The 15,397-nt window shown below is 46.4% G+C and overlaps 1 long non-coding RNA gene across 1 annotated transcript in view; it reads left to right on the top strand.

Moving 5' to 3' along the window:
- The first annotated feature begins 1,510 nt into the window (after window positions 1–1,510).
- The window catches only part of LOC311443094, a 30,811-nt gene continuing 16,924 nt past the window's right edge, over window positions 1,511–15,397 (top strand). The window contains exon 1 of the long non-coding RNA XR_014697079.1: window positions 1,511–1,627. This is a non-coding gene — a long non-coding RNA (uncharacterized lncRNA). The remainder of the gene's footprint in view (window positions 1,628–15,397) is intronic.

Genomic DNA, 15,397 nt, shown 5'->3' with positions numbered 1-15,397 from the left:
TTTTGGTGCAAGATAGTGCCATGCTTACTGTCTGCTTTCACTATTCAGTGTTGAGGAAACGCATTATATTTTTCTTTGATCCAGAGATCTGGATTGCTAAAACTGATGGCCACAATTAAAGACAGTCCTGCTGAAAACCTGACCTCTGTCTGCTCTCAACTTCATGTAAACTTTTCAATATGGATGTAATTTGGTATTAAATTACCCGTGCTTTATTGCTTTTTAGCACAGCTCTGTCCTGTTGCCTTTTAAAAATATAAAGGGTAACATAAAAGAAAAATTGCAGTGCATCTGCTTAATTATGTAATTATATACTTGTTTTCTTACATTTAGAAACCTTTTTGGATGCGTTGTCTATAGAAAAGCTGCAATACTTGAGGTGAATTACTTTTCTGTGTTCTCGGAGCATATCCAGACCAGAATGTGTAACTGCAGTCGAGGCTGGCGCTCAGGCGCGCTGCCTCCTTGGGCCAGCCCCACGAGCCTGTGAGGCTTTCCCCGACCTCGCAGGTGGCATCAGCCCACGGCTTTCACTCTGTGGTCTTGTAGGCCTTCTGTCTGAATGAGGACTAAACTCCTCAGCTTTAGGAGATCACTGAAATCACATCCAATGTGATTGGAAAGGACTAGGAGGCATCAACTAATCTCTCACCACTTTTATTTTTTATTTTTTAAAGTGGAACATAGCGGCCAGCAGCCAATGGGCTCCTGTTATCTTGTGCCAGCTGCTGCTGTCAGCACTCATGTCTGCAGCCAGCTCCTCCTTTGTCTGGGCCAGTGAAGCTCTGGGCGTGCTGCATGGTTGGACGCCCGGCTCCTTGGGTGTCTTGTCCAAACGTCCTCACCCACCTGCACCTCCCTGGCGAACCCTGTGCACCAGATGAAGGTGCCTTCCTGCATATGCTCAGGAATCACGTATGCCTGAAATTTTCATTTTTCTTGTGGCCGCGGCCTTCATGTGCGGTGTAGTACATTTATTAGCAGACAAGAAAATTGCTGTACATCTGAAAAACAGCACTAAAATTGCTCCCTTCTGCTCACTGCTTGAGGGCTTCTCCAGCCTTTCTCAGCACAGCTTGATGCTTCTGGCCCTCTCCTCATCGCTTTCCAGGCCATTTTGCAGTTTGCTTGGTGTGTCGGTGCTCACCCAGCCAGCTGCAACAACGTCTACCTTCCCCAGAATGGGGAGAAAAGTCAGTGCGCCAGGGCCTTGGGCAAGTGCTGTCCCAGGTGACTGCGCATCAACTGCTGGATTTGCACCTCCTCGTGTGAGAAGCTGTAGGCTGCTTGCAGGCAAAGCGTGCTGTTCTGCAAACCTGAGACGTGCAGCCTCTCCTTCAGAGAACACTGGTACTCGATATGACAAAATGCATCTATCTGCATTTAATTGAGCTTCACTTCTATCTAGAAAACCTCATTTCAGTGTGCTTCAACTGCACCTAACCGTGCCCACGAACGGGCATCCCCCGGATGGCACCCCGCTGAACGTGGCACCGCCCCCGTGAGGTGTGGGGAAGCGACCCTGGGCTGCTGAGGCACAGCAGTGTCTCTGCGAGCAGACCGGGGCGGCTGGCTGGGACATCTGTTTCTCCTCAACCTGTAACACAAGGAGGAGGTTGAACTGGAGGTGGGTTTTGCGCTGCTCGAGCACATGTGGGAGATGGCAGCGCTCCAGGTGAGGGGAGGACTGAGCCTGCCGGGCCCGCAGCCCCGCCAGCCTCGGGCCTGCCGAGGAGCTGGAGCCTGCTGCGAGGACGGTGCCTCTGCGGGGCTGCGTTATTGCACAAATGTTTACAAGCCTCTAGTGCCTTTTAAGAATAAAATGAGTGGGGAGGAAATTCCTTTGTTAAACTTCTCATATCACTGTTAGTTGGGCCGATTGGGATGGGGAATAACCCCTGATAAAGGACGGCCTATGCAGGTTCCTTGGGCGGAGGCTGTGAGCGCTAGCAAAAGCTCAGGAGGCGGAGGTCCAGCAAGACTGGATCATTGAGCGTCCCAGCCAACTTCTCCTGATCCTCGGTGCCTTGAGACATGAAGCTAGATGCTGGGGATGGCTAATGTTAAGCCCCTGCTCCCCTGGGAGCAGGGGGTCCTCCCCATGGCTGGCAGCACGAGCTGGGGTGCTGAGCTCGAGACACTTCCCATGTGTGGGGTCGTGGCACAGCTTTCCTCCCGCTGCTCTGCTCTGTCCTTACGATGTGCATCGTAACGCAGAGGTGCTTGGTGGGTCACGTTCTGATGTGCAGTTAAGGCAGCCGGTGCCTATCGTGTGGGGTTTGTGTGCTCACAGCCCTGGCCCCCATGTGCCTGTGTCTGGACTGCAGGTGCGGAAGGATGGGTTGGGGGCTCAGCAGGAGCCACCAAAACCCCACTGCTGCAGCACTGACGGCTCTGAAGACAGATAGGATGGAAGGTTTTTCATTTTATTTTCTTTTATATTTTCCTAGAGTCTGCCATGTTAAATATACTATGGAAGGGTTTTTCTACTACAGCCATTCAGGTGCCAAAGTGAATACATAAACAGATATCAAAATGCATTACCCAAGGGAGGTAAAAGTGATTTATTAAAGACTTAAAATATAAAATTATAAGGTTAAAAATCATTAAAAATGAATCTAACAGGTGCAGTAATAAAAGAAGAGTTAAAGGTGTTCGCAGCCTAATCTAGTCGTATCTATTGCCTTTTCTCTCATACTGCCTTACTTTGATCCTGGTCTCCTTTAAGAACAAATGCAGCTTTACCCAACTAATAATTTATTTATAGCTTTTTTTTTTTGTAAAAATTGCATCCACTGGAAAAACACATACTGCATGGAATTTTATTGACTTCCATGCAAAAATATAACTGCAGACCATCAAGAAACTGATGGAAGCACATTTTATATCTTATCTAGCTTTCCTTATATATTTATTTTTTGCAGAGGTTCATTTTGTGGGTTGAGAGCGCTCGCAACAAAAGCAAAACCAAACAAATCAAAACTACCTCCCGGTGACCCCCCCGCCTCCCCCGAGCTGCTGTTTGAATACGGGTCCATCATCTTTTTGTTTGGTCGTGCATCATCCAGCTCCCTGCTGTTGTGTGTATTTGCTGGTAGTACTTTATCTTTGCAGACGTACCGCAGGTATGCGAAGCATATAAAATGTATGGACAGGTATCGAGAAGCAATATGCAACTGTGACAAGTTGAAAATACATTTATCTCCCTTACTGAGGCGCAGATAAGTTATATATTTCCCAGGAGAGTGTAACTATGAATGACTTTCCATGCGGAGGTACTTTTAAAAGTTTCCCATCGCCACTAATGCATGTTATCCCTCTTCCAATGCAACCCAATGGCTGGGTTTTAGCTGAGCACCACAGCAGCGGGTGGCCGAGCTGCCCTGTTCTGTGGTGCCCAGGCTGTCACAGCTGGCGATGCACTAGAGCTGCTCTTCCCCTTGTGGGACTGCACCCCAGGCTGTTCTGGTGGCCAGGCAGACATTTCACACGGGGACAGGTGGAGCTGTGGTGTCAGACAGTGAGGGAAAAATGCTGATTCTGGTTACCGAGGGGGTCAGGACCACCTGCGTTTATTAGCGGGCAGCAACCTCCACAGCAATTCTGCGACAAACGCTGCCGAAGGGGCTGGGATTTGCCTGTAGGGCCATAGGAAAGGCTCACGTGTCATGGACTGCGTGCTGGAGAGGCAACAGAAACCCGTAAAACTAATTAAGCTGAGGACAAGAGATATTTGGAAAAAAAGCTTCACTTGTAGTTCTTTTCTGGGCTAAAAATGGTGTTATGAGAAAATGGATTTTTTCACCTAAAAATCTGTCTTGATTGAAAATCTTTGACCTTTAACATGAAAAACAACAACTAATTTTTGAAAGCAAAGCCTTTTTTTTTGCATTTTTGATTAAACTGAGCAAAACAATTATTTTTGTAAATGGGCAGGGGTTTATTTTCCACACAAGAAAAGGGAGAAAATGCTTTCCGACAAGCCTTAATAAAAAGGCAGTTAGGGGGATGTTTTCTCATGTGGATTCCATTTCCTGGGATTGCGAGGGCAGAGGCTCAGGGCCGGCACTGTCTGCTGCATGCACGTCGCCGCGCCAGCTGCGCGGGAATCACGGGGGGGTTTCAAGAGCAAAATCTGCTCGGTGAGGGTGAAGTCGGTGCAGGTGTGAAATGTAACGGAGAGCTAACGGGGCTGCGGGGAGAACGGGGTGCATAAATGTCACGTTTGTCATTTGGGGGCTTGATGGTGGCAGTGAGGTGCACGTGACCAGCCGTCAGCTGGAGAAAAGGCAGAAAATTCTCAGCAATTGGGTCTACGAGGGCGTTGGTGCAGAACAGCCCTCGTGTGTCCTTATCAGCACAGGGATATCACCAGCCCCGGGCCAGGCAGCGAGGCAGCACCCAAGGGAGCTGCAGGGGGCTGCCCTGGGGTGCCGGGGGCAGTCTGGGGAGTTGCCATTCTGGCCAGTGGCCCTCTGTCTGTGCTGCCTGCATTTTTTCTGTGGGACGAGGTGGGGGTAACAGCAGAGCTTTGGAAAAATGTGACTGCCAGCATGCTGCTGCTCAGGGCGCTGCTGGCACCCGGGCACTGCGGCTGCGGAGTGTCGCGCACTGCCTGGCACCCAGCCTGAAAGAGCTGCCTTGGGCCGATGGGAGAAAGCCATCAGGTCTGCCAACAGGACTGGGAGTGAAAATACCATTTTTTTAACTTTATTTTTTTCTTATTCCTCCTTTCTTTTTGTGTGTGCTGCTTGGTAGCATGTGCCTTTCTGGGGCACCGGCTGCATTGGCCTCTTCTCCATCTAACCTGGGACTTTGTCCAGCATTAGCAGAGCAAATACATCAGAAAAAGGAATGAGAAATCCCACACCAGCCACGTGGAACAGTCTGCCCATGGCCTATTTTTTTCCTCTGGATTCCCTGTGATTAGAAAGTAAATGAGTGAGGTAATTTTTTGTTTTTTAAAAAAGTTATAATTGACTACTATAATTCTGTATATTTTTAGTATTAGCATGAATGCACACTCCATTTTTTCATCTGTGTTCATCTGCTCAGTGTGTTCAGAGTCAGGGACTTCCCAAGTTTAATTTGCATTTGTGGAAGAAATTCCCCTTATTGGTTTTGAATGCATCACCTTTTAATTTCATGGAGGATGCCCAGGTACTCGTGTTATGAGATAGCCCAGGAGTGGCTGATCTACCCCCTGTAGGTTATTCATTATCCTATATGCTGTTATTATGTCTCCTCTTATTTATTGCCTATTTAAGGTTTAAAAAAAGTCTTTCAGTCTCTTGTCATGTGAGAGATTTTTCCATATCCCTAATCATTCTTGATGGTCTGCTCTGAATCACTTCTAATTATGCAATATTATTTTTGAAATCGGGTGGTCATACCATACATTGTGGCTGAGAATGCTTGATTTACATGTGCTACACACAATTTTTCCATATTATTCAGCATCCCATTTGCTCTTCTGACTGTGATACTTCAACCTTACACTTTCCAGCATTGTATCTTGGTAACTCCTCGCCTTAATGTGATCACAGCCACTGCCGCCCTGTGCCTGCACCCCGCTTCCTTTTCTCCTGGACATTTCTTGCTCGACTGCTGGGGTCTCTTCACCTCTCTTCAGTAAGTGCTTCCTGACAAAGTTAGCTTCTTCCTTGGGCCTTGCAGACTCTCATCCATGCCACTGAAACACTTTCATCATCCTTCAGTACTGAAGCAGAACTTAAAAATGATAAACTAAGTGTCTGATCCTGCAAACAGTTACACATGCGAGTCATCTTGTTGACTTCAAAGGAGCTGCTCACATGAGTAAAGTTACATGGTAAGATATTTTCAGTAATGAAAATTCCTTAGGCATTTTTTTTTCTGGCAGCACGGAACAGAATTTTGTGCCCCAATAAGTAACTGCTCATCACAACTAGAAGCCAGGGCGGTTACTCAGATGCATGTCTGTCTCTCTGTCTCTCCCAGCCACTTCCAAAAACTAAATGCTGCTGGTGCCAATGCACACCAAGCGAGCCAGGGAGATGCCCACTTGGTGAACAATGCCATAAGAATGCCTGGAGGTCCCTGGAGAGCAAGCCCAAATTATAAAACAAGCATCCTGCCTGACGCTGTGGTCTGTGGGGAAGCAGCAGCAGGTCTGACCCTTGCTCAAGGCCCAGTGTGCCAGAGGCTGAGGCAGCCCAGCACCGAAAGCATCATGCCCAGATCCTCCCTGCCCAGCCACGGGGCCGGTCCTGCTGCCCCCCTCGTCCTGGTGCATGGTTTTTATTTTTGTCTGTACGTGCACTTTAAAAGAGAAAGGGGTTGGTTTAAAGGAAATAGAGAAAGGTTGAAATTAATAGCTTACCATTTGATTGATTAAGCACCAACCAAAATAGGGCAGGTGTTGGTACTGAAAAAAAACCCCAAGAACCAGACTCTTCCCACCTGTACAGAAAATGGGTTTGTTCATCCATGTTTTCAAACTGTACGGTTTCTTGCAATGTAGAAAACGCGTTTCAAATGGAGACACCTTTCTAATTCTGTCTATAACTATGAAACTCCCCAAGGTGGAGTGAGAGGATACAGTGAAAGGGCTGAGGCTTGGCTGTTGTTCTCTGGTTACTTTGAGGCTCTCGCTTTATTTGAAGCAGTGGAAGGTCCACGCAGCGCTTTGTGATGTTCCTGTAACAGGGCGTGTGTCCCTACTTCCTTGGATGAAACTGAAATCACTCACCTCCAGACCTGAAGCTGAGCTGTAAAACTTTTTCTAAAACCCATTAATAAGTACTTTATTATTTTTTCGTGGAATTAAAAGAATTTCCACTATCATTTGCCATCGTGGAGTCACGCACAGGGCTTCAGCTGCCCGTTAGCTGGCACAGCCCTTTTCTAGCACCTCGGCTGAATGGGACCCTGGGTGCTGGCGGTGCACATCAGGAGTTACGGTATTGGGGTATCCGCTTTGCCTTTATTTGCCTCCCCGCTGCACGTTCAGTCCTCGGGGCACAACCCGGGGAACCATCTCCGCACGTGCTTTGTCCTGGCCTTGCCCAGTGGGTGACAAAAGGGACCGAAGCTGGCACCCAGGGGTGGGTGTCGGGGGGCTGCTGCTTGCCCGGCTCCCCGCGCTCCTTGGGGTCCCTCCGGCGGGGCCCCACGCGTGATTCGCCCCCCCCGTGGCTGCGCCCCGAACCCGTTCCAGCCCCCGGCGGCTGCTGGCGGGGGCTGCGCGTAGAGCCCTGGGAGGAGTGGGGGGCTCGGGGACCGCCGGGCACGGGGGTGCAAAGGAGCCGAGGAGCAAAATCGGAGCCCGGCGGCCGAGGCAATTTTTGGTGCGAGCGGAGCGACCGAGGCTCAGATGTCTGCTTGATGTTTAGGGGAAGATTTGATGCTTTAATAAGGGAATCCTCTGCCTCCCCCATCCATCATTCGTCATCTTCAGCCATCCAAACACCACTGTAAATTTGTCAGAGCCTTTTCCATATTCAGTGCTTTTATAAATAATGGCCATCGCGAGCAGCAAAAAAGGAAAGGCGCATTTTCTATTTCTGCTCTGGCTCCAGTCGCAGCCGTGGAAATGTTGAGCAGGTTTTTGGTTTTTTTGCTTTCAAAAACAAACTGCTCGGATCATATAGTATAATCACATAAGCAAAAGTGCATTCCAGTGTTGCCCCTTATTGTGGCTGCTACTTGCCAAAATAACATTAGTTTGTGAGCTTCTCCATAATATATGAAACAGCCTGTGCTTCATTACTACGCGCTTTTATCCTACTTCATCATGTCTTCCTTCTTTTCTGTGCTATCTAAGGGATTATGCAGCTTCTCTGCAATATTCTGAAATTAATCAAACCAAGCAAAACCTCATGCTATATTATCCATCACTGGAGGAGAATGATTTCCACAATCCAGGCAGCTTTACATTGTTTTGTCCAGGGGCTGCAGCAGAATTCCATTAACAAGAACACAGTAGAAATTTGATTTTTCACAAAATGCATTTGTTAAATATTTGCAAACGGCAAATTTTTAGATATGACGCCAAGTATAACCCTAATCACATTTCTTTTCCTGCTATTTTAATTAGGAAGTGGACAAGCATAATGTCCACTTCTTTCTGTGAATTTTCGCTCACCGAACAGCTGCTCAGTGCTAATGCAGCTAGCCCGAAGAAGCTTTGCTATGCAATGAGATATGTAAAAACTCAACGGATGCTTACCCAGACTGTTTTATATTTCGTGTATTATATAATCAAGCTCTACAAGTAATTTCTTTCAATAAATGAGTAACCATACCGCAGATTGCGGACACTTAGTTTGATTGAAAGTAATAAAGGGAGATTATCCATAGAGTTAGTTGAATGACGGTTCTGACTTGACCCACTGCCCGGAGAGATAAGAATTAATCTTATAAACCTCGCCACACTTGCACCCTCCCTGATCCTCCCAGCAGCAGAGCAGGGGCCCATTTGCCCCCTTTGTTCCAGGGCTGCTGTGGCAGGGACAGGGACAGGGACAGGGACAGGGACAGGGACAGGGACAGGGACAGGGACAGGGACAGGGACAGGGACAGGGACAGGGACAGGGACAGGGACCACCCTGGGGGACGAGCTCTCGGGGTCACATGGATGCTGTGCAGCCTTGCGGGGCAGCGATCTGTTATACCCAGAATGTGCTGGCCATGCAGCTGGTCCCAAAACACCAGGCTTCATGTGCCGTGAAACCTCTGCCTGGCCTCGTACAGCCCCGCACGAAGGGAAGGGAAGCATAAAGGTGAGAGCTGGAGACCCTCAGAGGTGTGTGGCCATTTTCAGAGCTGCAGCCCCATTTCTTTCCTGAGTTGAGGTCTCTGTGCCTAAACAGATTTGCACATGGGCATATCTGCTGCGGGCACTTCGGTTACATCTGGTAGCTCACCAGCTGCGAGGCATTTTTCTGAGGAAAGTCACTGAAAGAGCAAAATAACCATAATGGCTACTGCCCGGTGTGTGACTGGGAGCTGGCTGGGGGAAGCTGAGCGGAGCTTTGGGTGACTCACATTGCTACAGGGCTGTTGTAGAGGTCCAGGTAACTTCTGTGCTCCGAGGTGGTTGTGCTGCTTCTCCTTTTGCTCCCAGACCCCTCTGCTTGCCCACGGGCGGCTTCTTGGAGCCCGGAGCTCCCATGTGCTATTTTTTTCCCCAGGTATTTTACCATTGTCAAAGGTGTTTCCTCTCTCCAAATGGTATTTTAATGAGTGCTTCCACAACTACTGAGGATGTGTGAGCCTTCTTTTGTGATATTAGAAGGTCTTGCTTTTTGGTATCAGATTGTTGATAGGTTTAAATGGTGCGCTTTTGCTTTGTGCATGGATGACACAGGTACAGGCACAATGGAGAGCAAGGGCAGGCAGAAACTGAGCTGAAAATGCAGCGTAACTGACAAAGGGACAAGATGAGGGTGTGCGCTTGCATTTTGTGTTTGTTACTTTATGGCGAAATAAAATACCAATGTTTCCAATTTGTGTAGAAACTATCAAACTGCTGCTCTCTTCCCTTTTTCTTCTCCTGAATTTGTGACTTCTGCTAAAATTAAGAGATTAGGACAGCATAAATCTGTTGGCTAACTGCCTCAGCCTTTGGAAAAAAATTGTTTGCTTCTGTCTTTATTTCATGCTTTCCATTAAGGATGTATACTGTTGTGGAAGGATTTCAGTAACTAGTGAATGATGACACTTTAGAAAAAATCTTTACCTACCAAGGCAAATATGAACAAGAGCAGTGCAACTTTACTATGTATGTTTTCAGCTGAAATAGCACCACAGCCTCTTGCCACACCAGAAGCAAGACCCCACAGACAAATAAACATCATCACAAGTTAATGTTATGGAGGTGAGGGGGATGGGTGGCTTTCCTTTATATTTTTTTATCCTGTCACCAAATTTTCCTCTCCAGCTAGATAGCCTGAACTTGTGTGACATTATCCATCCTCACACACACAGAGCAGCCGCTCGCCTTCCCCTCATTATACATTCTGCTGGTGATAATACCACTGGGTTAATGCACCAGCTTTCACATCCGCAGACATCAGCTCACAACCTGATATGCCTACAAGTGAAATGAGTGTGATGGCGACCTCAAACAAATCCCCGATGGATATTATTTCATATCAAATCTTATGATTACTCATTGATTCGGGGGTAGTTTTTGCTGGGATATGGAAGACAAAGGTCCAGTTCCGCAGGTTTTGGATGCTCTCGAGCTATGAATGAATTCAGGCAAGCATTTGGCATTTGTCTTCACCGAGGATTTTTAGGAAGCTATGATGTAACGGGCAGTGCCTTCACTCACCGTAGCTGGGTGTAGTGCTCTCAGATCCTTCTCTCTGCAAGGCGGATGCACAAAGGCAGAGATATGAGTAACCAAACGGGCACTCACTGCAGAGTTAGGAGCTTGGGGTGACGATGGAGAAGTGAATTGCTGGTGAGGTGGGAACCACTGGGTGGGTTAGTTCAGGCCATTCCCCTGTTTCAAATGGGCAAGCACAGTTCCACCCTTCCCTCTTCATCTTTTCTTCCCATATTTATTCCATAGGGGAGTGAGCTCTTTTCATTTATCCTTTAAAACAAACAAACAAACACACAAAGCACCCAAACCCACAGTTCGCTGACAAGCTGAACTGAACATGGGGATACAGGAGCAACATCTGTGACATCACCAGCAGTGGTGGTAATGTGATATTCAGATATTATGATGCAAATAACAGGTTTGAGTTCTGTCTTTCTTAAGACCCTATGGGTGCATTGCTTTGGGTTAAAAAAATAGAAAAAGGTCAAGCACCATTGAGCCGGCCTCAGAGAGTAAACAATTATTTTAAACGCCATGGTGCACTCACTTTCAACAAGAGAGCTTCTGCTTGCAAGCAATACTGTAGCGTTCAAGTATTTAGGTCTCCTTAAAACTGTTTCTTCCCCCACTTGTGTTAATACAGATATTAAGCCTAATAGTATCTACTTAGCATAAACAAGAAGATAAAAATGATTTCTGTGATTGAAATGTTTGTTATTTAGCATTAAGCATCTTCATACTCTCATGTGTTTTGCATTTTAATCCACTCTGTGCTTGGTTTTGGGATTGATAGATTAGTTTTAATCCCCTGTCTAATAGTGGAGTACTGGTGAGATTTATTAAACAGGCAGGGTTTGGTACTTGGATTTAAGAGGACTCACATGCACTGTTCATGCATATTAAATTTGGGAAACCACCGGTTCAGTTTATAAAGGGCTGTGATGTCCTTGATCACTGAGTGTTTCTGTTGTGCATCACTAGCTCAGTAAGTCTTTATATTTCTTAAATGGAACATTTCTGATGGTTCCTTCCCACTGCATAAATCTAATATTCCATAGATATGTTTTTGACTGTTAGAATTATTACAGAAATTCTGTTCGATTTAACCTCAGTTCCAGTGGCTGAGGCACCCGGCATCAGGGCACGAGGCTGCCGTGGCAGCCGGGACGGGGCTCCCAGGGGCCGGTTCCTTCGTGCCCTTCCTTTGCAGTTTATTGGCTCCATTGTTTCTGTAGCTGCACTTAAAATCTGCGAAGTGATGCAGTGTTAAAAGTACAGCAACTTCCATATGCTTTTAGAAAAAGCAGAAAAAAAACAACAGCAAACTACCAGCCACAAGGCACAAGGCAAAAAGGGGCTCCTGCAGGCTGAAGGCCAGCGGGCTGTTCCCGTGGGTCGCGGGTGCGATGCCAGCAGACGAAGGTGCCCACGTGGTGCCCATGGCTCTTGCTGCTCTTCAGGGCACGAAGAAAAACTGCCCTGTGGCAACTGGAAGGCTAAAGGGGCTCCTGCCTGGGCTTTAGTGTATGCTGGGAAAAACAGAAGCTTGGCAATAGTTTTTAAAAAGAAATCAATCAAACAAACAAAACAAAATGAAAAAAAAAAAAAAAGCTGAAAACTTCAAAATCATTAAATTAAAATGTGCCCTATCAGTGGAAGATGAGTTGACTTAATGTGCAGTTTTACTGGTTAATATCCCATTAATGCTGTAATGCTATGGGAAAGGGGGAAAATTTAACTTTCTATTAATGTAATTATAGAATTGCTATATAAAAGTTATTAACTGCAGAAGTGAAAACTAGGAAAAATGAGTTTAAATTTAATAAGTTAATGAAAACAGTAAAAGCCTTTTACAAGAAGATGCTTTACTCTTGTAGGTTTGCTTCTTTAGCTAACCTCTATTTTGAGTTACCAAATAAATATGTAAAGCAGTTACTGCAAATACAAGTGACAGCAGTTGTAATCACCAGCTTAGGAACCCCTGCATTTGATTGGAACACATCATAAAACAAATGTCTGTCTGGGATTTTACTTGGTCATTGGGAATTTATTGGCCCTGTGACATAAAGGAGACTACCAACACTTGGCTTTAAAGTCTGTTAGTAGAAGATAGAGCTTTGTAGCAACTTTAATTGACAAGAAATTATGTGATATGCTGGATAACCGACCATACTTTTCTGCCTCAGTTAAAGCTTTTTTTTTTTTTTTCTTTTAATTCTTGTTACAAAATAAAAAGAGAGAAAGAAGGCCAATAGGCAGTTATTTGTTGTCCCCCACTCCTTTTTTTATATTATTTTTATTTTATTTCCTAATGCAAGCATCCAGGTAGTGACACTGAAAGGTGGCAAATTTAAACAATGATGTTTTCAGATAATGTGCTTTTAGCCCTTGGAGTTCATTGCCACAAGATGTTGATGCAACAAGATTGAAAATATTAGATATTTTATTTTATGGCTAACAAGAACATCCATGCTAATATATATAATTTCAATTAAATAATCAAAATTCTACTGCTCCAGGACATAAGACAATCCCTAACCAATGGTAATGGGGAGGGAACTCCCCTGTGGCCACATTATTTCATAATTATCAGCTGTGAGGTTTCTTGCCCATTTCAGTGTGAGGATACTCAGCAAAATTAACCATTTGGAGCACGCCAGACTAGCAAACCACTTGGTTCATTAGTTTTTTGCGTTCCTCAGGAAAAATATACAAGACACCTGCAGTATGTGAGTTTCACGGGAGCCTCATGTTGTGTATGCAAAATTTCAGAAAATGTTTGCAGCTATGGTACGTTGTCAGAAGGATGGAAAATTGCTTTATACATTTTTTCCCCCCTAGTTTTCCCTTTATTGCCTTAAGCTCTGGAGACCAGACAATTTAGCACATTTTAATGTATTGAAAGAGGACAGAGTTAAAGTTGCTGTGTGGGGAGATGCCGTGCTAGCTCCAGTGTCCGTCTGCGCTGCCCCTGTGGGTAGTGCCATGGAGCGATGTGTTGGGGTGTGCAGAGCAGCCAGGCTTTGGCTCAGCACATCTGAGAGGCTCCTGCAAGGATCCATTTTTTAGCTGGTGATCCAGGATTTTAGCAAAATGAGGAAAAATGTATCTACTCTTTTCAATAGCCTTGTTATTCTGAAGCGTTTGCATTTATAGACGTGAAGTTAGCTTCATCTTCTGGTTGGTGGGAGGTGGTGGCTGCGTGAGTTCGCAGAGGATCTCCTCGGCATCCTCCTTTCCAGAAATGGAGCCTGTGAATTTCACAGAGCCCCGGCTGCAGACTGTGATCTTCTTCAAGACACCGACAGCCTTAGCTACTTGTCTCTAGATATTTTGGTGTGCTACAACATCAAAAAAAAAAAAAAAAAAAAAAAAAAAAAGCAGAAGCCACATCTGGGAATGAATCCAACAAACCTAGAAGAACTTGCAGAAATGCCATGCAGTGACGGTGTGGGTCTCAGTCTCAGCACCCCGGGGCTGCTCAGTCCTGTGCCAGCCTGGGCACAACCAGCCCTGCAGCCCCGCTGGGGCAGCTGGCGATGCGAAGCTTTCTGTGTGCACTTCAGGTGAGGTATCCATGTGAGTGCATTAGCACGGAAAAACATGAAAGAAAGAGGAATGACGTTCAACGCTGTGCGCAGTGGTTCTGCAGCCCCAAGCTGAGCCTGGGCACAGGAGGTCTGTGGAGGTGGTGGCTGGTGACTGCTGACCTCGCTGGAATTCCTCCTAGGCGTGTGCTGGGCACTGCGGTGTTAGCAAATCTCAGCAGATCTCTTGTATCAGACGAGGCCCAACCACAGCTCACGTTGGTACCATCTTTCCTTGTGAACACTGTGGGCACCGGACAGCACGTCTGTAAATCCTTGGTGGCTGGGTGCCGGGATGCGATGCCTGCCCCCACCACATGCCTCTGCCTTTCCTGGTGAGTTTGGCTCCTGTAAATCTTTCAGTGTCCTCAGCTGTTTTGCTTAATTCAACCTAACAAGAAGCAATGCTGAAGGATGTCACATGGGCAGAAGAAGGAAAACACTGGATTTTGCAATAATTTCTGGCTTGCCCTGCTGTACGCCAGCAGTTCTTGCCATTGGAAGAATTTTTTTTTGTAGCCTTTTATGTAAACACATCATGTTAAAAAAGGCAAACTATAAAACGTTAAAAACCCTGCAGGGTATTAAAAATACCAGCCTCAATGCATGTGTTCATTCCTTTCACTTTCTTTTTAGATCACTAGTGTTGGTACAAAATGAGCTGAGAGAAGGAGAGAATTCTAATTAGGTTTAAAAAAGAAAAAATATGGCAGTTTATTTTGAGCGCATGTCTGATTTGCAAAGGCATATCCCATTTCAGATGCAGGCAGAATGAATCATTATTACACATTTATCATCATAAAAATGCTTATTTGGATTTTTTTTTTTAAGAAAAGGAAAAAAAATATAAAAAGGGCAAAGCAAAGAGCCATCTCTGAAGGGCAGTTATTGCTTGCCCTTGCTTGGGAAAAAAGGCTTTCTCAATGGGATTACGTCCCCGCTCATAACCTATCAGCCGTCTGATCAGAAATTCATAACGCAGGCCATCCATTTCCAGCTCTGCGAGGGCTGCATGATTGAATTTAAATAGGCAAATGCCAGACTTGAGCTTTGACATTCTCTCTGTCTCGCTCAATCTTTCTCTTTCTCCTGCCCTCCCGCTCACGGCGCCTTTCTTCCTCCCTTCCTTCCTCCTCCTCTCCTGCTCTCTCCTCCATTTCGCACCAGCCTGGCGGGGGCTGCGGGAAATGGAGGCCGGACAAGGGGGAGCCGAGGGGACAGCAGGTCACCAATGGGTGCTGTCGTGCTTCCATCGGGACAGAAAAATCTCTTTATAAAGCCCCTCACTTCCCCCCCCCACCTCGTTTAAAGAAGAGGTATTTCAGCATCTGCTACTGTCTGCGTCCTCACCCAACCCGCCAGGGCTCTGTGAGCCCCAGGCCCCTCAGCTCTGCTCTTTTTCCTGTCCTGAGCATGGCCAAGAGGCAGGGGTGAGCTGCAGAGCTCAGGGCTCAGCACGAGGGCTCGGTGCCCACGGTGGCTCCGTGCCTTCCCT

Source organism: Aythya ferina (assembly GCF_964211825.1).
Source record: "Aythya ferina genome assembly, chromosome: 12".
In the NCBI taxonomy this organism is placed as follows: domain Eukaryota; kingdom Metazoa; phylum Chordata; class Aves; order Anseriformes; family Anatidae; genus Aythya; species Aythya ferina.
The sequence above is the reverse complement of the archived record's forward strand: the minus strand, read 5'-3'. Positions and strand labels throughout refer to the sequence as shown.